The sequence below is a fragment of the Poecilia reticulata genome, chromosome 2 (assembly GCF_904066995.2).
Source record: "Poecilia reticulata chromosome 2, P_reticulata-male-v2, whole genome shotgun sequence".
Classification (NCBI taxonomy): Eukaryota; Metazoa; Chordata; class Actinopteri; order Cyprinodontiformes; family Poeciliidae; genus Poecilia; species Poecilia reticulata.
In genome coordinates, this window is record NC_088831.1 from 37,264,741 (window position 1) to 37,288,484 (window position 23,744).

At 36.8% G+C, this 23,744-nt stretch overlaps 1 protein-coding gene across 5 annotated transcripts in view; it reads left to right on the forward strand.

Annotated features, from left to right (window-relative positions):
- Nucleotides 1-23,744, forward strand: part of thsd7ba (thrombospondin, type I, domain containing 7Ba) — a 203,031-nt gene that overhangs the window by 17,631 nt on the left and 161,656 nt on the right. The window contains exon 1 of one of the 5 annotated variants that reach the window (XM_081604540.1): nt 13,337-13,405. The exons of 3 other annotated variants lie outside the window; for them this stretch is intronic. The gene's annotated coding sequence lies outside the window, so the exon portion shown is untranslated. Of the gene's footprint in view, nt 1-13,336; nt 13,406-18,808; nt 18,967-23,744 lie in introns of those variants that run through there. One more of the 5 variants, XM_081604541.1, reaches the window with a different exon arrangement.

Sequence of the window (23,744 nt, forward strand, 5' to 3'; positions counted from 1 at the left end):
ATCAGCCTCAGGGTTAAAATAGGACAAATGGCTCAAACAACAAGCTGAGCTCTCTGTTGGTTCAGTTATGGTATTACCACCCAAGAAGACCCTTGAGTTGAATGGACAGAAGCAGTTCCCAGGAAAACTTCTGCAATCCGCTGGGCGCAGTGGATGTTTTCCCACAGGTCGTAGTTTGACCATAAAAAGGAACACGGAGTCGTTTCTCCATCCCGCAGGCTAGGAAAGAACAGTTGATGTGGGCATGTCTTCATAGGAGTTTGTCTGTTCAGACCTTTTACCTCTGCAGTGTGGTCATATTTGTAAAGTGTCTGATGTCAGAAAAATGGCCTCCAGCACTATGGATGCTGGTAGATGCAGTTTGATCGGTCTGCTTTGGAATATGGGGTCCAACGTGGCGATCCATTCCACATGGACACACTGAATCTTCTCTGGAATATGTTGGCGTGTTTGCATGTGAATGGGAGGTATAAATGCTGCTGACATTTTATTTTATTCAGCAAAACATTGGTTTTAGTGTGAAGTGTTTTGGAGAAGAACCTGTTGAATTTAACTTAACGATGCATCCCAGTGCAACCACAATAAGTTCAACTGCATTATGCAATTATTTAAAAGTTTCTAGTCGACAAGACAGTTTTGTTTCAAATCTTAATAAACATTATCTGTATGGATAACCACTGGGTTTTAATAAGGGCTGAATTCCAAGAGGTAATGTGAAGATAATTATGCATGAAGTGTTTTGCGTCTTCACTGTTTTTATTTGCTTGCTCATTACACATCTGCTGTCATTTAAAAAAAAAAATCCATAAGCATTCATGCAAACTGTTGACACCAAAATAAAGCTTAGCTAGTACTTTACATTTGCTGTAATCTCAATTGCATTTTTCTCATAAACAAAAACAATGGAGCAATATACTATCATAGCCTTTAAACAAAACAAGGAGTAGGTCAAATGAAGGCCCTCTCGGTTCTTTGCCACCCAGTGTAGACTCAAGGCTAAATGTTTTTACACGTTAGCAAACAAATAGACATTTATTTGTGAAGTGGTATGGTTATTTCATTGTTTTTTGATAGCATGCATGCTAAATCCTGCACCAAAGCGATCTTTTGAGGAGAAATTACTTTAAAATTATTTTAGAAATGATAATGAATCCCATAATGATGCATTCTGTCTCCTTTTCTTGCTGAAAAAAATAGTTTGTTTTAAGTCACCCAAACCTCTGATTGCATCGACAGAAATCAGGCTCTCTTTGGTGTTTTAGCAGAGATCTTTAATAATGTTTTACACATTAAAAGAGTCTAGTTGATAATAAAACTCTTACATGACGTCCCAGCCAGTCAAAACTGTTGTGTGATATTCTGCAAGGAAAAAAAAGGGGTTTTATGTTACCATAAAGGGAATAAAAGTGAGAGTTGTGTTGCAAGCAATTTGCCTTGCAGGAATGATGAAAAATATTTTTGATTTATGATGTTTCAAGCAGTAAGGAAAGAGACAGAGAATTGAGAGACATTACTTGGTTTGATGCTACTTTGATTACTGGTGCTCTTTATTTTTCCACCAGCTCCGTATTTCCTCAGGAACCTCTTTAACTGTAAGCTCACTTTCTAAATTGAAGGTGAGCGGTAACTAGACGATGACAGATTGAAGCTGCCACCTTCCAAAATATTTGATTGGATTTCGCCACTGTGAGGTCTCTGCTTCTGAGCCTTCCTGGCATTCTCCACTGAGACAAAATGTTCAATAAAGTCCCACTTTCAGCCTTTCCTTTCTCCTCCCTCTCTTATCTGGGAAGCGCGACCAGATAAGTGCCTCGTCCAGCAGAGAAGATAGAGCACTCACACTGCAAGTCCATTTGTCATACTGTGTCTTTTTACCCAGGAGTTGATAGAGCAACAATCAGACTGAAGTGTGGGAGGTTAAATATTCTTTTAATTGTTATCAATGGCTAATACAGTCCTGAGGGCTTTTTATCAAAGTGCCTCAATGTCCACTTGTGGCTCAATCTTTTCAATAATCTGGTAGCTTTTCTTTTTCTTTTTTTTTTTCCTGGATGCATTAATTCAGTTGAACAATTTCTGTATTATCAGCGTATTTCTGAATGGATTTTTCTTTGAAGCTGAAAGAAAGATTTAATATTTCATACATCTTAACTGAAATATTAAAACAGAATGCTAAAGAGGATCCTTCAACGGGACAGCAAGGCAGTTCTCTTCACTGAAATGAATTGGGAACATTGAGGCTCATTTGGTGTGTTTTTTGCAGTGTTCAGTGGCTGGATCTGCTGGGTCACTGAGTGTGATGTTATCCTTTCAGATCAGTTCACAAATAACATCAAAGAGTATAGACATTATTAAGCACTCTTTGATCCTCATGTCTCATTTCTTCTTCTAAAAGCTGCTCAAAGACATCACTCATAAAGAGGTAAACAGCTAATCTAGGCACACAGAGCAGAACTATTCTCTGAGAGGCTCATATTTAATGAATGTCAGCACTGCTCACTATAATTGCATGTTTATATGGAAATGTCATTTCTGTCACACCAAACCACGACCGCTTGATCTTTTGCAACTTTTCTAGTGAAACTGTAAAAGAACCCATAGCTTTTGATAGCTTTTTTCCCCCCTAGTCCTAACAGTAGTTCAGAGTAAAAAAAAATTATACTTCCAACGAAGGCCCTTCTTACATTAGAATAAAATGGCACTACAAGGAGAAACATTAGCCAGAACATGTATGTCTCCAAGGGTGTGGCCTCTTCAGGATGCATCAAACAGTCAGGGAACTAAATAATGCTCTGGAAAAATGAAGAAACCACTGCACTAAACCTCATTGAAAACCTCTTGATTATTCCACCAAATGTTGATTTCTGAACTCTCTCTGAGTTAAAATATCAGTATTGTTGCTTCTAAATCAATATAAACGTGTTTTCTTTGAGGTCTGAAAGCACTGCATTTTTTTTTGTTATTTTGACCATTTCTCATTTTCTGGAAATAAATACAACATTTTTGCTTGTAATTTCCAAGACATGTTGTCAGTAGTTCATAGAATGAAAGAACAATGTTAATTTTTACTCAAACATACCTAGAAAAAGTAAAATCAGAGAAACTGATCATTTAAAGTGGTCTCTTAATTTTTTCCAGAGCTGTTTTTACGCGCACAGAGGGTATTTCCAGTGTAAAATTATTGTGGAAAATGACAAACCCTGCAAAACCTCTGGACATCCTCTTCTGCATCCCCTCCAGCTGGTAATAAGCATGTGAAGGTCCTGGTGTTTCCTTCTTCAGATGACAGCTGAAGCTGATGGTGGATGTGTAGAAACAACCAGGAAGTGAAATTAGGTTGGTTTTCAGGAAAAATAGGATAGTTTGCAAAAACTGCACTTGTAGTTCTGAGTGCTACAAGTGTAGTTTTGCCTTAACGCTCCTCACACTGAATCAGGACCAAAAGAAACAGGTGTTGTGAGTCTCACTAAAGAGCTGATTTATTCAGCGCAGAGCTTAACATTTTTATTGTAATAAGACTCCAATAGAACATTTCACAAGAAATTATTATTTTTTCCATCTTTGAATTCTGTTTCATGTCTTTTATAATAAGTTGCAATCCACAATTCTTACACAGTTTTGTTTGTAGCTTTTGTTGATTTTACTCAAAAGTTATAAGAAATTCTGGAAAGGAAATTATCTACCAAAACTTGAGAGTATTTCATTTTAATTAGCAACTTTTATTGCATTCTATTAATGAAGAATGCAACATTGCAAATGGCAGCATAAATCATTTTTATTGCTTCTGATTTGCAGTGCCTGTATTTTAGACCTGTGTGTGCTGTATCGATAGCTGTGTTACTTGTCAAGATTTCAATTACTGCCTAATTCACAACAGGCACTGCCCTCCTCTACTCCGTCTCGCATGTCTGAGCCACATTGTTTTTATGAGGTATGCATTATTCAGTGCAGCAGTGACTGGCTGCTGTGTGTTGATCCAAGACTCCATTTCCTGTTTCAGCTGTGATTATTTAAATTTGACAGTTGTTAAGAAGTCGTCTTGACGATCTGCCACTGAAGGTCCTGAATACATTACGGTTCCTGAAGAGACAGAGATGTATCTTTCCCTGTGTGGCACAATGACGAGACGGAGACAAGCTGCATGCTGTTAGCGTCCTACAAACCCTGTTTTCTCTGAGCTTTCCTTTACAGGCTAAATCATCCACCTTTTCTGGAATTAATTTGTTGCTTGAAATTCATTTTAAAATTTGTTGCTTATTCAAGATTTGTAATTGGATAATTTTTTTTTTTTTTTTGCTTGGAAGCTGTGCGGACTGGGATGTTCTGCATCAATGTGTGAGAAAGTGTGAATATGATAGACCAGTTTTAAGTTGGCAGCACATCGCCTGCAGTAGACAGCAATCAAATGTTGGACAATCAGCGAGGAATTTTCTGATTGGGGAAGTACATAAATTATGCACATTTTAGAAATATATAGGATCATTTTAAAGAGTGACACGCATTGACAGTATATGTCAAAATTACTTATGTTAAAGTTTAGCACAAGGCATTTAAATATAAAACCAAATAACAATGTGGCAATGGGACAAACGTAAAACAATCTTCCATATTATGTTTTCTAAATAACAATTTAAAGAATATCAAGATGAGCTCCAAAAGTTTCTGCTTTAAAACACAAATTTTGCAAAAGAACGCAATATAATCGGGAAAAGAGCAAATAAGAAAAATAAAGAAGGTTTCTTTTTTTTAATCTGCCATCTGAACAAATTCTGCAAAGTGTGCATTCAAAGGAAATTGTTCATTTACAACCTGCACTATAGAATGCAACACTACATCTTTACCAACAGTAAAACTAACCGCCAAGACTGAGGAGTTATTTCCAGCACTAATGGGATCTGGACACTTTTATCTGGAGCTTTTATCAGTTGATTAACTAATGCATTGTTCTTGGTTGCCATGTAGGGAGTTGTTGCAGTCACCCCAGGTTGAAGAGGTCAAGTCAAGGTGAGATTAAATCAGGCCAGTAGCGCTGTGCCAGGCTGGAGGAGGCTGGTGTAATTACACTCTCCAAGCATCCTGGTGAAGCTACAGATAAGGTCTGGGCATTGTTAGGAACTGGGGGAAACCTTGTCTATACAAACATACCGTTTCACATTTTTCATGTTAATTACATTGTCAAGATTTGGTGTAGCTTTGCATCAATGAGCATGAGGTTCCAAGGTGACTTTTTGGATTACAAAATATAGGCTTTAAAGTCAGGTGTGATAAATCTTCATAACTTGTGTTTAATACTTTGCTGAGTCTATGTATTTTAATAATTACATGCATTGATAAAGCATCATGCAATAATACCTCATAGCATCTATCTTAATGACAGGCAATGACATTGTTAAGGGTTATGAAATAATTAACTTTTGTAGCTTTACTATGCAGATGAAAACTCCCAAACTGAACATTGCTAATGATTTAGTTGTGTAATTTCTTTTTATCTATAAATGATAAATAAATAATTAAGCACAATGAAACATTGCCAATAATACAAGGGTAATAGTACTGGTCACGATGACGAACAAAGACAAAAATGCTTTTTAACGTTTTAATTAGAAAGTTTATTTTCCTTTGGTTGGTGCACCTCAAACATGGAAATGCTATGGCAGCTACTGCTTGGTATAAATACCTGTTTATCTTGGCAGTGGGCTGGTGTCCAATCCATCGCAGGGCAACACAGAAGCACACAGGACAAACAGCCACATGCACACAAACACACTCACACCTAAGGACAATTTAGAGAGATCAATTAGCCTGACAGCCATTTTTTGACTGTGGGAGGAAGCTGGAGATCCCAGACAGAACTCATACATGCAAAGGGAGAACATGCACATTTTATGCAGAAACACCCAAGGCCCAGATTTGAACCTGGTACTTTCTTGCTGCAAGGCAACAGTTCTACCAACTGCGTTCCTGGGGTCACCTCAACCTTGCTTTAATGATCGATTCAATTAATGAAATAATCCAAGTCATCTAGCCATTCTCCCCTAAAGCCTGTAATATTATTTATTTACTATCCGGTATTTACATCTGCATGCAAGCCGATGCAAATACTGCTTACATGCAGTAATTGCGTCTGTTCTTCAAATCGCATGCTCCTTCTGTCCCATTTCATTGGATCATTTCCAGACTGAATAAATCATATTGCAGTGGTAAAAGTAGCTGGATCAGAGTGTGTTAAAGAATTAGATTATAGTCAGCAATTCCTCCATCAATGATAGAGAATCCCTGTGAAGCTAACATGAACTGTTAGGATCCATTAGGTAAGCACATAGCCACTAATCAGGTTTTTTTGTGGCATGTGGAATTAAATTACTTTTACCGCGTAGCTCAGCATTATTTCTGATGCGATTCTATGTACTGTTGGAGTATCTTAGTGTCTGTGCCATACTTTTCACACTTCCCTCTAAAAGCTTATAGTGCAGCAGAGTAAATTTGTTTCCCCTTGTGTGTAGGTGTGCCTGATTGGTAGATCAAGTTTTATGTCCCCCTGTCTGTAGCTCTCATTGAATTACCACCATGTGGGCTGCACAGCTGTTCCTTCTGGTCGCAGCAGGATGCTGTCGTTAATTGAAGTGTAATGGGCTCAACAGCAGGGAAGGTCAAATGGAGCACTCTGTTGATGCACAGCCCGTGTGTTTCTATATACAATATACTTGGACATTTTTCAGCTTCCCTCTGAGGTTACGCTCCGAGGCTGAAACTGATTTCACAGAGCGCTTCTGCAAAATGTTCACATCTCAAAGTTTTTTCTTAAGTGGGTTGTTTTACAACAGGATGTTCTACCTCTAATTGGCAATAATTAGCATTAGAAATGTAATGCAAAAACAAGTTTCATGGTGGTTCCTTGGATATACCGGTATGTTAAAATTAACAGTTGACATATCCACATATCCCTTTTATGTTGGGTTAATCCTTTTTAAGGTGACTGGGGGGCTAGTGTTGACATGGTACTTTCTGTAGAGAGCAGAATTCACGGTTTCAGTAAGGGGAAGTACCCTATCTGTCGCCCAATGGCTGTTGGAGATGGTCACCAACCCCTGGTCTCCCTGCAGGAAAAAATGGGCGGGAACAAAGAATGGATGGGTCTGGAGAATGCCCTTTAGGTCCATAAGACACACAAAGTAGACCACTACCAAAAACATACATGGAGAGTCAGAGTTAATGATTTAATAAGGAAGGAACTTGTATTTTAACATCACTTCAGGTTGCTTTGAATAGCTTTGGTTCACTTAATTAGCGAAATATAAAAAGGGTGGAGGGTGCTACCTTACCTTCAATTGTTATAAAAATGCAGCATATATCGAAAACAACTTAAAAGAAATTGGATTTTGCATTTTTAAGTCTTGAAGTTGGCCTCTGTCTCTTTAAGAAGCTCCTACTCTTTCCGATACTCCACCTTCAGCACATCTCTACAACAGTGGTCCTCCAAGATGCCATTAACAACCGTTCTTAGGAGCATTGGACACAGCAGCAGATGTTCGCTAATTGCTGCTGCCGCTAGTCTAGTGGATTTGAGTGGGGAAGGCGTCGGCTTGGCGATTTCAGCTCCAAGGAGGAGCATTATGGGAATAGACGGGACATTGTATGAGCAAAGCGTTTATAGATGGGAGATTCATGAAAGAATCAAAGCAAATCTCCAAGTATGTTTTTGTTGAGGGAAAACCATTATAAAACGACAAAGGTACATAATACCCTTCTTCTTTTAACTTAGTCTGGTTACTTTTAATAGTAAAAATTGTTTTATGTTTTGAAATATGTGGGTTTTACCCAAAATACAAAATCTGAAGTAATTTGTATGACTGCATAGACCGTTTCACACTTCCTTTTCTATACCAGCTTGGCAATGCTCTCTCTCAACCTACATTAGTGCCGACCTGATTAATGAGTAGAACCTAATTTCTTTTTTCCAGGAGATCTAACTTATTCATTGAAGAACATAAATATTACTGCATGAGTTGGGCATCATGATTTTTTGCTTAATATGAAATTTTGATCAATAAACCCTAAAGATTAGACATTCAAAAGGCATGAGGAAGATTCTATGCTTTCAAAAACATCCCAAGGTACACCACTGCAGTTTCTCCCCAGCTCTTCTGTAGATGACTTCCACTTTATTGGACAACATTTCCTGAATGATCTGCATTTTAATTTCTTATCAGACATCTGGACTATTGCAAGTTTTATTGTTTACATTTGTCGCTCAACAGCTCTTATTGCATAAGATGCTTTGAAACATATACTTTGTTGTATAAGCAGGATGTAAAAACTGATCTTGCTGAGCTCAAGTGTGCATACTTTTAATTATTCCTGTCTTAGTATAGTTGCAACAAAGCCTTTTTGTTGTCTTAGAATAAAGAACTAATGTCATGAATCATGCTACCAAAATTCAGTGCTTAACCTTTAACATTGGGGTGATGTCATTAATAAGAAATGCAGTCTGATGTTGACATTGTTCTGTATGTTTACTTAGATAGACTTTAAAACATAAATTGCCATTGACACCTCCTAACCTGAGGCAACTATACAAATCACTTATATTTTTGAATCTTAGACACCTTCAGCAAACTCTGTGCTTGTCTCCCTTTTCAGTGCAAGGATGGTTTGTTCACCTTCTGTGAAAGTTAGCTGTCGAGTTTCAGTCCAGTCTGGCTAGTTTGGCAGAGTAAATCTGCCCAGCTGTGCAGACTGCTGCAGGGAGGCAAGGGTGTTTTTACATTCTGTGATAAATTACAGACTGCAGGGGCAGACTAGAGAACAGTCATATTGAGAGCTGTTCACTCCAAGCATCCATCTAGCTGTCTGGTGATCCTTTAATGTGTGTGATTGATGCTTATGCTACATTTGCTTCGGTTAAAATTCTGGAAAATATGATGGTATAATTTTAGCCTTCAATTCAGCAGTAATGGTCACAAGTTTAAATGTTAGTTGATGGTAATGAAGCCTAAACCTTTCCAAAACTGGACAGATGGTTATGCAGTTAAAAGGGATCAGGTTGTGTTGTGACATAAGGGAGCATTCAGATCATAAAAATCCCTTGGTCTGCTTGATTGGTCCAGACCAGAAGTGGATTTGATTTTATTATAAATGTTTTGTTTGTTTGGTGTGGTTTGCTTTCACATTGTATTTTTGTGCAAGCAGACTATATTTAGTAAACAAAACCACATGGATAATGATTATTGCTCCATTAAACAGAAATGACAGGTTTGAACTGATGATGCTGAAAATTGTCTGATTCCAGTCGAAATACGTCTAAAGACAGACTGACTTGTATAAGCTAGTGGCTAAACAGCTCGGTGGGGATCATCATAAACACAACAATGACAATCACTGGGATTTACAGCAAGATTCAACAAATTAGACAATTAGACAACAAATTAGATTATTACAAAGTTAATTTATTTCAGTAACTCAATTCATTAAGTGAAACACTTAATGAATGGATTAATTACACACAGACTGCGGTTTTTAAAGAGGGTGTATTATATAAAATCAACTTTTTTGAGCTTTATGCCATGTTGTCATGTCATTATTAAATTGTACCCGAATCCCTGACTCTCCCCTGGCAGCAATTCGGGGGTGCCTAAATGTTTGTTCTCACCACTTATTTCTACAAAACTCATGCTTTGTGTAAACAGGCTGCATCCCCAGCTGACCTTCTGTCTCACAGTTCACCCCTCCCCCAGACCTTCCCCATTAAACTCCACCAGACTAGCGGCAGCCGCAGCAATTAGCAAACACCTAGTGGAACTGCAAGGTAATGTTGTTACTTCATTGTGCTATAAAATGAGACTAGGCTCCAAGAAAATACATAATTAATAAGCCTTTCTTTATTAATTATGATAATTTTCTGCCATGTAAGATTAGAACATTACATGAGACCAACAATACACATTTCTAATAGAGAAATGTGGGCCTGAGGAAAGCTAGATTTAATACCTGCTTAAAGTTGTTATCTTCAAAACATTCTTTTAATCTGACAAAAAAGGCTTATCAGAACATATATTGATTATGAGTGTAAAAAAGAGCGCTGGTGCCAATAACTTAATCAATGCTTGATCAGGACCCAATGCTTGGGACCAGATAAGAACATTCTCATCAAGTACAAAGCCTTATGCAGCATCAGCCCTGGGATTTGATCTTTTAAAACAACATTGGCTCTGTCAGAGTAAAGGCATCTGTTGGTCTAATTGAGAAATTGTATGTTTTTCTTCAACACTTCACCAACGATAACATATGCAGTAAAACAAGCCAGGCCTCACATTTTTTGGAAAGTATGTTTATAGCAGATAGTTCAGAGAACAAGTTGGAAGGCTGGCAGTAAAAGATGGCACGGCAACAAAAATGACTGCTAGATCAGCACAATGGACACCACTATAGATTTATCAGTGTACAACCCAGTTAGGGTGCTGATATTTCAGCACCATGTGTGAGGCCATAGATTACGGCATGGCATGCACAAACAACACCCAGATACAGAGTCAATGAGTCATATTGCAAAACCGTTTTAACCCCTGAATCTTTTCTTGAGAATCTACATGGGAATGGGAGGTTAATGAAGGGAACTGCACCTTTATCCCTCTCCTTTGTTTTGTGTTCCAGCAAAACTGAATGTCAGAAGCTTGTGGATGTATGAATGAACAAATTGAATGAATGAATCAATGAATCAGTCAATGAACCAATGTTTTATTTCAAATATACAAGCTTATAAACACAAACAATCTAACATACAGTGAAGCCATCATGTTAATGTGACAAAGAAGCTGTATATCAGTCATGATCTATAACTGGGATTATGTAATATTTTAAAAAAGAAATCATAAGACTGATCTTTTTCCTGTTCAAGGAGAATAAAAGGAAGTAATTGGACATTAGTTCCTGTTTATTTTTAATTCCTCCTGAACTCTCAAAGGTATGAAGTTAACATTTCCTTTAAATATTAAATATGGATAACTACATAATTATCTCATTACATAGACACATAATAGGTTTACAGTCTACACTCTAAACATTTGTTTAAATATTTGCAATTAAATGGTTCACAATTTAACCACATCACAAACAGGATTTTCATTGTTGTGTGTGATAAACTGTAAACAACCGCAGAAGCCTGTCAAATCCTCTTTAGCACATTGCTGTGGGATGAAATCCTTTCTTAAACCAGCATTTTCAACTTGTGAGCTAATGAGATGATGTTGGTCACAATCATGACATAAAATCTGACAGTTATTCAGTGGGCTAGAGGACAGGACAGCACAGCTATTTTTGTGGAAAGTGTATCATAGTATATTTAATCATTATCAATGTGAACTACAGGCTGTATACCACCAAAGAGTGAGCTACCAAAATACAAATAAATCATGCAGGTTTATTTGTGTTTTTTTTATGCCAGATTTTCATTTTTATATCTTCTTCTTCTTTTATATTACTCCAGATATTCACTTCACTCACTGCCATGAACATTCTTGAATGTATTTTTCCAATTTGTCGAGTATTTGACCAGTTTAACTTTTCATTTAAGCCATATATTGGAGAATATTTGTCTTTAAACTTATGAATTTGTGTGCTCCTGCTATCTAACTATCCTTTTTTGTTTGTGTGTGCAACATGGTTGTGTGACTTCACAGGATATATTTATGCATTGATGATCTGGACACAATTCTTTCTTTCAAAAATGTGCTTGGAAGTGAATTTTTATTATTTCACTTGATAAATATTTTTACAGATTTGTATTTATAAACTCTTTTGTACAATTATTCAGAATTATCACATTTCCAGCACCTGCACTAGCACAAATTTTCATCTTAATGCTCACACCTTAAAGAGTCACGAATCATCCTCCAATTTTCACTTCCAACTGGGGGATCCAAGATTTTCCGGTTTAGTGGCAGGGGATCAGTACGTCATTCTCATGAATCAGAAAACCGCGTTGCTTCTGAACACAATAAACCCAGTGCTGGCATTGTTTGGCTTGCTGTAACAGATTCTGCCTTCTATAACCGGCGTCACAAGCATTTTTCTATACAAAGACTTGCTTTCGTGAAAAAGATCTGTCGAAAATCTGCCTTATCCTGAGAGCGAAGCGATGTTAAAGAATTATGATGTTGCGGATCACTCCCAATGAGTGCTGAATTAGAGATGTAGATTATGCGTGCTTGTTCCATATTTTGCTGTATTCCATGCTGTTGGATCACCATGATGTCATATCCAAGTCTGATGCAGGAGTCCTACTTTTCCCATTAGCCTGAATACTTAGGATGATTTTAGAAGCATGAGCAACATGACCCAGCTTAAAAATTTATGTCAACAGAATTAAATTATATGTCAGACATCTTCTGTCAATGCCCTCCTGGCTCTTTATCACAAGGAAATATAATGTCAGCAGATGGCACAAACATTCTTAAAGACCAGGTGTACTTTAGTATTAGGTTTACTGCACTATGTGTGAGAATCAGAGTTTGAGAAAACCTTTGAGCTAAATGTTTTACAGCTGCTAGTCTGGCAGAAAATATGTAGCTCAAAAGTAGATACTATTGCACTAACCTCAAACATTTAAATATTTTACAAGTTTACAAGTAGATAACAAAATTTATGCATAAAAAATTTACAGCTGCTGCATGGTAAATGTTTTTTTCCACTGATTTTGACCACTCAAAGCACTTTACACTAGTCACATTCATCCATTTGGACACACATTTATACACCAATATGCACAGCTTAGGGTTAAGTGCCTTGACCAGGGCATGTGACAGGAGGGAAGCTGAAGTAAAAACTGCGGTTGCCCCAGTTTTATAGTTTTATAGTTAAAAACTTCTAAAGAGGACAGTGATTTGACAGATGGCAGTTGTAAGAAAACAATAAAACATTTGTCTTTTCCAGCTCCAATTGTACAGCACATACAGCTGTAAAATCAGCTGACCAAACGTGCTTGCAGAGCTGTGCTTGGGTTGCTAGGTGAGGAGCTGGGCTCGGTTTTCGTTGCTAGGTGATGGGCAGTGCCGGCTGATCATAAGATTAGAGGAGAAGCATTTATTTTTGTGGCTGTGGTAACGTTGATACAAAATTATTATTAACAAATTGAATTTAAAATAATTTGGAAACCAAACGTATATACAATTAAAACCATTTTTAAAACCATTTCTTAATATAGATTGTTTAATATATGGTTAGAAACTAAGTCAATTATGCGCATTGTCCTGGTGGCACAGTAGTGGGTTGGGTAAGTCACATTTGGCGGATCGTCCATAGGGGGCGCTGCGGCGCAGTCCTCACTGATGTGGAGAGGGAAAAAAAGTAACCGTTAGTGATAAAGTTGATAATGGCGACGATGGTGGTCAAGGGATTTCACATACGATCGGTAAGCTACAACTTTTGTTTCTCTGCGTGTTTTGTTTAGTTTTAGCTACCATATTTCTCTGCTCGTGTTTTCCGTTGTTTAGTTTTTCTATTCATCACTGCTGTCATTTGTTTTTCGCTGATAATTAGTTGCTGTGATTTATTTGATGTTTATATTGCTCTGGTTAGCATGCTGCTGCTCTGGATAAATATTCCTAAGATTTCTTTTTTGTATTATTGTTAATAATTATGATGCTCTTGTTGCCTAATTTGAGTTTCTGCTGCTGTTACAATATTATTGTTTGGTTGATATCAAGATGTTTGCGGGGTTAAATGGCCAATTGGCCAATTGACCATTCTAATGAATTGTTGTAGGACCTGAAGTCCTGTTTTTGACCCAGATCTATGGACAGTGATATTTGTAAGATTTTGCGGAGCTTCTAATAGTCAGATAAATCCGGGGCATTACTTGGTGTTGTGGTTCCAGCAGAATTTGGTTAAGTCTTTTGGATTTCTGCAATAAATGTTATTATTTCATCTTATGCCAATGTGTTAGTTATTTTAGGTAGGAGGGCCTCTGCTGCTTGGTTCTGTTAGTTTGATTCAGTGTTGGCTGCACCTATTGAATGATGAAATACTGTATATTTTGCAAGCTAGTACGTACATTTTACCTTTAGCTCATCTTATTTTGCTATATGAAGTTTGTTACATTGTTGTAGAATTGCAGTCATTTTCTACTGTTCATTTGAGCCAATTTTCCACCACAGTCTTTACACTGGACTATTGGCACATCAACCCAGGCGAGATTTTTTTTTTTCACCAATTGTTACAAAGGCATTCCTTGCAGCATTACTAATTTCAGACATATTATTCTTTAAAAAAAAAATAAGAAAAGCCTTATCAGGTCAGGCAATGTTATTTTATTCTTAAAATAATCTTTTTGACAGCTTGACTGCATCTGGTATGTTTGTGGCTGAATACAGAATTGTAAGCTGATGCAAAATTCAATTCAGTTAATTTTTTATAGATCTCTATAAGAAGGACGTATGGAAAAGTGGTATGTTTGTCCTCCAGCATGCTAAACCTATAGACAGAGTTAGCTCAGGATAACCCAACTCCTTAGAATGAGGCATGAGAAAGGCTGAGCCTAAAGTAGGTGACAATTGTTCTGATCTGCTGAATTAATGTTATGTTTGCATCTGCATTTAATTTGTGATTTCCTGCTTGGTGAATAATTCAAAATGGTTGTGAAATATGGATTTCTTTTGTTCGCACAATCTAAAAACACACTTGTTAGGATAGTAGGCCACTCTAATTGCACCTTACGTGTAATTATGTGCGTGTATCCTATATTCTTTTCAAAACTAAACTATGTTTGCATATTTAGTAGATATGGGATGGGCACCTAAGAGAAAAGATTTCTGTACTAATGTAAAGGTTTACCAATGTTGTTTTACTGACGGAAGAAAAACCTGTTGTCTTCTTTATGACAGTTGTTTTGAATTTAAACTCTACCTAAACCCCCTTCGTGTCCATTTTTGACAAGATAGAGATAGAGTAGAACTTGAAACTTTTGCACAGTACTCTGTGAATGAAAGAGAAAAAAAAATTATGGATGTAATGAAGAAGGTGAGGATGAGAAATGTCTGGTAGCGGCCTGGCACGCCCCAGGCCACAGATCAATAGATTACATTTCAAGACGGTGTTGGAGATTTTGTTCTTGTCTCAGACTAATTTAATGTGACTGGCCTCATTGTTTTTTTTTCTTTTCTCACTGGAGTCCTTTTTTTTAAAAAATCTGAATAACACTAAAAGAGTAACAATCAATGTAATACCCTTCTTACATCTGACTGAATGGGAGAATGATACGCTTAGTTTGTTTTCTTGATATAATATGTTGGCTTTCACTCCAATAACTGCTGGCATTTCCTTTGATTTTGTCTTAGTTTTGTCGTTCAATTTTTGGAACTTGCTCAAATGCAGGGGAAGGGTTCCTTGCACATCACATCCTGACCAAAATGTACAAAGCACAGCAAATAAATTCAGAACGGCGTTTTCTAGAGGCAACTTTATGCAACATTTCCCAGCTTCCCTTTAACATGATGCATCTGAATCCCAGACAAGTGCTCCTGCTGTGCTGATGAATGAAAAGGAAGAGATTTGAGCATTTATCTAATACCAGTCTTTTCCACTGTTGCTTACAATGTCTTGGAAAAGTTTTAATACCACTAGGACTTTTTACCATTTTGTCATGTTACAACCATGCACATCTATGTATTTTCATGGGGTTTTACGTGAAACACACTAAGTAGTGCATAATCTCTTTAGCCAGAGAATTTGTTGACAACTGTTGGATGGTCAACAGGTTGAAATTATTTATAGTTTGAGATACATACAAGGAAAGATTAGATAAAATAATTTATATCTAAGTATATTTTGTGGTTGAATAGCCCGGCCGATGGCCAAACCTAAATTCAACTTCAAATTTGTGGCAAAAGTTAAAAACTGGTCTTCAAATTCCTTCCATCCAAGTTTACTGAAATGGGCTATTTTTCTAAAAATGGACAAAATTTACAGTCTGCAAATGCATTAGAGAACATCCCCAATAGGCTTACAGCTGTTATTGCAGGTAAATCAAAAAAGTTTTGATTCAGCTTGGTTGAATCAGAACTGTGATTCAAAATTTATGATTTTCTCACACTCCACAGTTATGAGTTACAAACTGTCAATCTATCAAATAAAATCTTAGATTTTGTGTTATAATGCATTTTTAAGACACAACTGATATGGTAGAATTACCAACACGCATTGTAAACCATTACCTTAGTGGCAATATAAATGAAAACTATATATATATGAAGTTGATTTAGTGTAGTAAAAACAAATTTTAATCCTGAAGAACTGATATTAAAAATCTCTATCAGCATCAGAATCTCATTTTCTTAGGAAACATTTCTTCACAATGTGCTTAAGTGGGTGTTTCAACCAAAGCATGTATCCGGCTTTTGTTTTTTAAGTCATGTGAGACATGACGAATTTGATGCAATCACTACAAACTTCTCAAATGATTGTGTATTCTTCTGATATGTTTGAGAAACAAATACTGCTCGGTGGAATTTGATCACACAGAAAAGAGCCTAATTGTCTTTGCCAAAACAGAGCACTTATTCTCTTTCTGGCTACGCCTCTATATAAACACCCATAGTGAGTGACAAATTGGTTTCTATCTTCTCCATTTCCTGCTCATCAGCGTTGGATGATACTGACACTCTTGAGTGATGAGAAACTTGCAGTGATGCCTTTTTTTTTTCCTCTTGTAGAGCATATCAACTGTCTGTTACAACTGGGTCAGGCACTGCTTTTAAAATAATTTCTATTTAAATTCACTGTGGTACCTGGCAAATCGTTTGTGCTATTTCAGGATTTGTCATTATTTTAAAGAAATAATCTCATTTTTTCTGCATTTAGTGGGAAATATAAGCGTGTAACTCTTATTTAAGTCTCTCCTCCTGACACGTATTGAACCTTTCTGAAGAGTTTATTCTCTTAAAGTGAGCTGGCTCAATGAGGTTAAGGTTTGAACCCTTTGGCAGTCATCAGTCAATACAGGAAGTTATTTATCTTGGTGCTCTTTCTGCCCGAAACCATAGTTCCCAGTAAAAGGAGCTAAACAGGCTTTCTTGTACATATTCATGGATCTACTATCTTAATCTTTGAAATAACAAACTTATCATCCAGTCTGGTGCACAACTCCTTCAGTGCACTGCTCAGAGATCTTATCTCTTGGTAGAATTATATATCAAGCCCTGCTTAAAACACAGCTCCTCTGTGCTCCCACTAAGTCCCTCAAATTGTGAACTGGAGAGCTTTAGATTCATCTTTTAAGGTGGAAATGTCAAACATTGCTTGTCTACGCAGTTAAGCTGATTTTCAGTCAAATTTTTTTTTCCTTGATGGTTTCCTTTAACTTTTCTCTAATAGTCAGTGATTAGTGCGCCTGTTGGATAGTGCTAAGAGGTTTTTTTTTTATTAACTGGAGAAATTGGAGATCTTCTGATAATTTGTACTTTAGTTTAAGTGAGAATGAGCTGTAATTTTTTTCCCCACCATCTCACAGTTTGATTCATCCATGTCAGGATGTACTCAATGGTTCTTTGGAGTTACCCTACAGGTTAACTTTCCCCTTTATACCTATAGTTAGTTTCAACTAATTGCCATTGAACACCATGAACTTGAACCATTGTCTATTCATTTTATTTGTAATTATGTAATTCATAAGTTATTAGGATAAATAAAATGTATAAATCTCACACATAGGTTCATTTTAGTACATATCTTATGTTCACCTGATTTTTCCTGATTATTGTTCTGAACTTGTTGAGGATAACTCAATTCTTATGAGACATTAGCGATTATGACCTCCGACCAACCAAATGAGCTGTTAAATGACCTTTTGTGGGTGGATGAAATTGATTAGAGTCACATAGCCACATTTCCGGACAGTAGAGAAGTAGCATATAGAAATTTGATTAGATCATTGAAATTTGGTTGTATTGCCTAAGTTTTTATGGTCTTATTGAAGGACTTTTTGCTTCTAAACCTTTTTTCAAATTCTCTTCCATGTTCTTATCTGAGTATATATTTTACGCCACAAATATTTTTTTCTGTATATAATCCAAAGTAAACAACTAGTCGTTTTGCAAAAGAAAACCTCTGTATTTGTTCATGTGAAAGTGCTTGTTGAGGACAATCAACAAGTGCAGTAAGCACAGTTTGCACTCAACAAGTGCAAACTGTGCAAGTACAAATTGAGCACTTGACACGTACAGTTTAGCTAAGGCATTTCTAAATGTACAATTATAGGAGGCTTGACGTAACAATATAAATGTCATAAAAAAACTAAGTTACAGCACACTCTTTAAATAAACAATGAAGTGAGGGATTCATTTCCCGTATGTACATGTAACATTGCCTTGCTCTGTCATGGTGGAACCTGGATTCAAAGTTCTTTTCTTTTGAATAAATAAAGAGACTTCACATCACAACAACTTATCACTTGCAGCAGGGTTTTAATTTCACCCTTGATTCCCTTCTTGCTCTCAATTTTTTTCCCCCCTCTGCATATTGACTTTTCCCAGGTTTCAGTCGTCTCTGCATAGCCTCTTCGGGCTAAGCAAGTATCAGCTCCTCCTCCAGCCCACCCACACACGTATGCGACTGCACGCACGAACACACGCATATATACATGTGAATACACATCACCACCACCACCACCACCCACGGTGCATTAACAGATATTTTCCAGAAGGACACCCGTTGCTTCAGGGTCCAGGTGTCTCTGAGACTACTGACCCATGTTATCTGCCAGCCTCAGCAAGCAGGCCTCCTCAAAAATGAATCCTGACGCTGTCATGCTGCTCCTCTATGCTCACAGTGATGGCTCCCTTTCTGGGCAACAATCCCTTCTGGATCTAAGGCACTTGGGACTTGGATACGGTTACCTGAATGCTCTAGTCCCAGGAGAGGAGACTATCAGTTGAAAAAAATGGAGATAGAGTGACCAGGATTACAGCTTGTTCTGTGGTAATTATAAGTTTTTTTTTTTTTTTTTTAATGAGACGGGAGGTTGGGGCAGTGAAGCCAGGTGAAACAGCTGCACAACAAAAATCTGATTATATGGGACTTGACTCTTTCAAGCTGTCATTTTCATTCTCTTCTACTTTGTTCACTAATTTTGTAGCTCTATTACCTTAGCCACTCCTTATATCCTGTCTATTATGTCTGGGATCATGAAGGTGAGAGCTAGATAGATTTTCAGTTCTTAGTGCAACTTATTTAAAATATAATGATAAAAAATTTATACATTTATTTGATACCACAAAAATATGTCTTAATATATTTTTGTCGTACACCAACATAAAGCAGTGCATAATTGTAAAGTACAAGGAAATGCTTTTTTTTTGTAATATATTTACTCAAAACAGCACTTTTTTTTGTAGAAAAGTAAAATCTTTATTAAGGAGGCACTGATATTACAGTGAAATGTTTGGCATTATAGAATGCAACCGTTATATGAAGTATTTTTTAGGTTTGCTTCTGACTCTGGGTTTCTTCAGAACATTGAACAAAAGGCATCATGAATATCAAAGATCACACATGACATATAAGCTGCGGAGAAGTTTAAAGTAATGTTAGAATGAACAGCATCCCCCCCCAAAAATAGAGAAAAATATGAACCAAGTGAAAACCTTTCAAGATGTCCTGAATACAATCACAAAACACCAAATTAGTATACAAGTTTGTGCTTGTTATGTGGCAAAACATAAAGTGTTCCAGGGCGATTTATCCTTCTGCGAAGCAGTGTATTCCACAAAACAGATAAATACTTTTTATTGTGGAGCTTTGGTGCTCCCATTGTTCCACACTGCTTTAACATCCCAGATTTTTTTCCCCCATATCTTTGATGAAAAATTTATGGTGGGAAAAAAATATTCAGCGAGAATTATGGCGCTAACGAGACGGTGCTCTCTGACTTTGTTTTAGGCATTGCATCAATTAGTGTCAGATTTCTCCAAGGGCCATTGAATCATGAGCCTACATTGAGTGGGGAAGGTGTGTACAAGAGTAAATGGTGCATGACTATCTAGCTGTGTAATTTAACACCTTTTAACATGCCTGAAGCATGCTTTGTGCATCAAGGTGTTTTTCTCTTTCAAACACCCATGTCTGTTAATGTTGAAGTACATCCACATGTCTTTAAAATGCATGGCTGCTTCTGACTCTCTGGATTTCTCCAGTTTTTTTTTTTTTTTAAAGATGTGAGGCTGAGCTGGGATCAGTCACTCTGGGCAGTTATTCCTTTCTTTTTCTCATCCGAATGCCGTGCAGCAGAAGGGATGGAATTTTAATACAGCTTTGCTTGATTTATTTGTCTCTACCTCGAGTGAAGCACTAACCAAGACTGAACAAGAATTTGTAAGACTTATTAAAACATGCATTAAGGCATCATGGTGTAAATATTTCCTTCGTGTTACTATATTTGATGTGACTAATGTGATCAGTTTCACCGTTCATCTTCAGAGGACATGGGCCAGGACATACCACAAATACCACAACACTGCAAAAATGACACAAAGTTATACAAAATCTATCTTAAGGGCTTCCTTATTTAATTTAAAACAGAAAAGTATTCATTACTTGATGCTGCTTATATAACATATTTTTAGATGGATTGTTTTATTTGGATTCTGAGTACATTTGGTAAACATGCTGATTAATGCTTGCAGTTTTTGACAACCTGATATTAGCTGGTTAATCAGTCAGATTATTTACACAGGTTGCCAGTCTGAGGTTGGCAGGTTAGCAGACATACTGACAGTAGCTTACAAACTGTAGTTTAAATTAATCTTATCATGCAGGACATCTTTAATTTTTAGCTTATCCAAGAGCCTTTGTATAGCTACTATGTAAAATAAGCATTTTTGATGCAAACTGGGCTTGTATTTTGTGATGAAAGTCAGCGATGTATTTCAGTACCAGCCTACAATTGCTTCCAAACTGTTTGGGAAGTAAAATAACATTTAATGTATTGTATACTGCACTTGTTTACAATGGTAATTACAATGGAAAGTATCTAAGCCTAAACTAAGTGCAGAAGTTGACAACATCTGGTGATGATATGAAGAAAATACAGTACATAAATCCAAAGGGAGCTACAAAAATTATCTTTAATATTTCAGTAGTGATTTGTTAAAAAATAAGGCCGAAAGTAAGGCATTCTGATTTAAATTAAGCACTTAGGTATGAGTTTCTGACCCTCCTGGAACGCCTGAGTTGTTTATGCTGCAGCTGGGATCTGTCTCTATCGTTCTGGTGCTTCTGCACATTGTCTTAATTATGATGTTTCTCTCTTCTGAAGCTGAACTAAGGCTGGCACCCTTTATTTATTCATTTCTTACTCACTCCAAATATTACCTAGAAGCATAAGCCATTTTTTAAAATTGCTTTTTATGTTTTTATTATGGCAGTTGTAACGTTTGATTTTTTTAAGAGGGAAATCTCTGTTCTTTAATGTTTCAAGCTAACAAATATCTTATCCCAACGTACCTCTCCTAAAGCGCAGGGGGGTTCTTTAGAGTCTGAAATCACTTATTTTAAGTGTGAGTCATTTAAACTAAGCAGCCCAGAGGAAAACCAAATTGTATGGTAGATATAGCAGCATATGTATACCATTGTTCATAGTTATTTTTCTTTGCCCAAGGCATACGTACTTAGCAGAGGACATCTCGTGAGACATAGCAGTTTCAAAATGTAATAGCATTTTCTTTGAAAAGATGAGACAGTCTTGCATTATCTAGTTGTATCAGTCTCTGAGGTCTGGATGTTGAAGGCAGTCCTTTACATTTGACACATCATATCCAAGTTTGGTACTCTTATTTAAAACTATAAAAGAAATATTCGACTTTTTAAAAAGGAAAAAAGAAAAATAAGCTTTGCTGTAATGTAAAGTTTGCAACCCAGGAATCAATCTGTCTTTTTTTTTTTAATAATAAACAGAAATGTATTTGATGAATTTGCATCCATCTTTCAGGGTGCACACCCTGCTTGTAATGACACTCTGGTGTATCATTGCTGGATATTGATGTAGGAAACAAAAGATGGCACCTTTACAATATGAGCCATTTAACCTTATTCAGCCTGATTTTGTGTTTCATTTAATTTAATTGATATTTGTGGTTGGTGAGCCTGCAGGTGTGGAACTTTTTAAAAATTCTCCTCCTGGCATCAGTCCTGCTCTTCTGTCTGCTTCCTTAACTAGCAATACCTCTGCACCTGCAGCACAGGGAGACGGGGTGAAAGAAGCATGGTATGTTCAAAAAACAGTGATAAACATGCAGCTGATTGAGTTGATAACCTCAGTTCCAGGAGCAGCTGCCTTTGGGAGGCGGACTGTTTGAGACTGGAAGGGTGGAGATATCTACCCTTTTCAGATAGTGTCATGTGCATCACTTCGACAGCCTGGAAAAAATATTTTTGGTCTCTGAAAGAACTCCAAAAAGGACCTGCAGTAAATGTATGTGGTTTTTTGATAAAGCATTGCAACTAAGTCTTATGCGTGGTCTTGTAAAAAAAAAAAAAAGAAAAGAGAAAAGTTTAAGAATTTCAAATATCATCTTTTACATATGAATAATAGTCCTTAACTACTCTGAAACATTAAAGTATTTTCTTCAATATCAAAACTGAAAATTCAGGGATGTGCCAGTTTTGAGACAAGGTTTCCCCCAGAAAACTTGCAAAGCCCAGTGGTTGGGTGCTAGGGCAGTTTTTAATTCTGCTGCCCTTTATGTCTATGAGTTAATTTTTTTTTTTTAAGTTTACAGGACATTTAAAAATATCACTTGATAATTATGTGTTATTAAAAGATTGGAAGATTAATACCTGAACAAGAAGGTCTTAAAAAAATGCAAACATTTTAACAAGACTTGAATAAACACGCAATGCTTATCCTAGTGAGGGCACAAGTAAAGCCTGGTGGCCCGCCAGGCTTATAACACATTGAGCATATGAGCATAAGATTGCAATGGTGCTATTTGAATTCTGTGCTACTATTGTGTTCTTAATTCAGCAACATATGTAGGTCTTCATTTCCCAGTGTGGTGCAGATTACAGAAATATATCAGCTTCACTTTGCTGTCTGTCTTTTCAGCTTATCATATTCAAAACTAAGATCTAACCTTTGCAGTGGGAATATTTTGTCAGCGTCTAGTTTACTAAGCTGGAAGTTGAAACAAAAACAGAATTAATATTTTGCAACAGCATCACACGTGAAGTGAAAGACACCTTCAGAAAATGACGGGCGACACTGAAAACATGCACACAGTGTGATGAAACGGAAAACAACAAAGATACTGCAAAGCAAAGGCGCTGCTATTAAGTAAAGCCAACTTTTAACTCTGACTTCTGACTACGAGGTGAAGCCACAGCAGTTAAATCGTATAATTAAAGTAGAAATGCTTCAGTTCTGTTTTTCTTTTTGGGGGCTCCAGTCTAAATCTGGTGTCCGCTGGAACAGATATGTTCCCACCCAGAATGCTTTTACTTAAACGTTTATATCTATTTTTGCTTAAAATACGTATGCTAAAATAAACCAAACAGGCACAATGTGACACAATGTGCAACACTGCTATAATTCTTACATCTTCAGCTGCATTTATAATTACACGATTTACAATTAAAACAAAGTGTCATAATTATCTTTGGATGCTTATATTTACATTCTTCTCTTCTTCTGCAGAGCTGCTAAATCTGAATACAGACTGTTAAGATGGGGTGGTAAGGATGGAAAAAATGGGAAGGCTATT